This window comes from Arachis ipaensis, chromosome B05, assembly GCF_000816755.2.
Source record: "Arachis ipaensis cultivar K30076 chromosome B05, Araip1.1, whole genome shotgun sequence".
NCBI lineage: Eukaryota > Viridiplantae > Streptophyta > Magnoliopsida > Fabales > Fabaceae > Arachis > Arachis ipaensis.
The window spans coordinates 88634120-88636325 of NC_029789.2; positions in this window are offsets into that span (position 1 = coordinate 88634120).

The following is a 2206-nucleotide window of genomic DNA, read 5'->3' on the forward strand; positions in this document are numbered from 1 at the left end:
CTTGGATCCTTTTCATTGCCCTTGCCTTTTGGTTTTAAGGGCTATTGGCTTTTTGCTCTTGCCTTTTGGTTTTAAGAGCTTTGGCTTTTTCTGCTTGCTTTCTCTTTTTCTTTCTCTATATTTTTTTTTTCTGCAAGCTTTGTTCTTTGCTGCTTTTTCTTGCTTCAAGAATCATTTTTATGAGTTTTCAGATTATCAATAACATGTCTCATGTTCATCATTCTTTCAAGAGCCAACATATTTAACAGTCTTAAACATCAAATTTAAAAGACATATGCACTGTTCAAGCATTCATTCAGAAGACAGAAAGCATTGCCTCCACATGTAAATAATTAGAATTTTTTTCTTGTTAAAAACTCGAAATTTATTGCCTCTTATTCTAAAGATCTACTATTTTATTCATGTTTGTTGATGATGAGAAAAATAAATTATAACTTAATTGAAATTAAGATCAAAATAGGTATGCTGATTACTACTACTTATATCTACTTTCTAAGGTAAACTCCTATAATGACAACTATCACAGAGTTAAAGCAAAAATTGGAATTTAACAACCTTTGTTCTGGGACTAGGCCCTTGTCTGTTCTCATCATTCTCCTATTGAAGGAGTCTAGATCATCTTTCAGCTGAGGTAGCTTTAAGATCTCCCTGATCTTGTCAGGGTGGGTATGAACAATCTTTCCTCTGACCAAGGTCCGATAGTCATTGATAGCAGATCCAGATAGTCTTTGCTTGTCTGTTTGCCACATATTAGCATAGAACTCCTGGACCATATTCCTTCCCACTTTCGTTTCAGGATTAGCTAGGATCTCCCAGTTCCTGATTCGGATTTGCTCCTGGATCTCCGGATATTTGTCTTCTTTCAGATTGAATCTAACTTCCGGGATCACTGATCTTAGACCCATTATTTTGTAATAATGGTCTGAATGTTCTTTAGTTAAGAACTTCCCTTGATTCCAAAGTGGTTTTGGAACGCTCTCTTTCTTGCCTCTTGGAGTGGGTTATTTTCCTTTAGGAGCCATGATCTTAGTGATCACGGATAGGCACACCAAACTTAGAGGTTTGCTTGTCCTCAAGCAAAAAGAAAAGAAAGGAGAGGGAGAGAAGGAGAGCTAGGTGCAATTATGGATGGGAGGGGAGGGAGGCCAAACCCATATTTAAAGGGAGAGGGGGTGTTTTTTTTTTCAAAAATACAAAGAAAGATAAGATAGAAGATATGATTTAAAATTGAAAAGATATGAAAGATATTTGAAAAAGATAGATTTGGATTTTTGAAAAAGATAGTATGGAGATTTGAAAAAGATATTGATTAGTTGAAAAAATTTTTGAATGAAAAGAGATAGATTTGTTTTGAAAATTTTGAAAAAGAGTTGAATTGGATAAAAAAGGATTTGTGCTTATGGATTAAGATACATTTGATATTTTTAAAATAGGGTTTTTAGAAATTAGGGATTTTAGAAATCAGGGTTCTTAACATGTTTATGCAAGAAATCATGAATTGAAACATGAAAATTAAATTTAGAATGAAAAATATGAAGTAAAAACGAATTCACCTCCTCCCCACCATCCTGGCGTTTGAACGCCCAAACGCTGCATGTTTTAGGCGTTCAACGCCCAAATGCTGCCTCTCCTGGGAGTTCAACGCCCAGCTGTTGCTTCTTTCTGGCGTTGAACGCCAGGAACTCCTTTGTCACAGGACGTTTTTCTGAACGCCCAGGACGCTGTAAATCTGGCATTAAACGCCCAGAAGGAGCTTCTTTCTGGCGTTCAACGCCCAGATGGCTATCCTTACTGGCGTTCAACGCCCAGTGGATGCTTCTTTTGGGCGTTGAACGTCCAAAAGAGACTCTTACTGGCATTTTCTTGCCAGTGAGCTCTTTTTCTCTGTTTTGTGTGCAGAATCCTTCTGTAACCCTGTGAACTTATACAATTGACTCTTTACCTTAGTATCAGTGAACTTTATATAAACAAATAAAATCAAGAATAGGGTAAAATGCTTAAAGGAAGTGATGCCCATGGCTGGGTTGCCTCCCAGCAAGCGCTTCTTTATTGTCTTTAGCTGGACCTTGCTGAGCTTTTAATCTAGCTTCAGCCTTGAGCACTCTTGCTCAACATTGCCTTCAAGATAGTGCTTGATTCTCTGTCCATTAACAATGAACTTCTTGTCAGAATCAATATCTTGAAGCTCCACATAACCATATGGTGA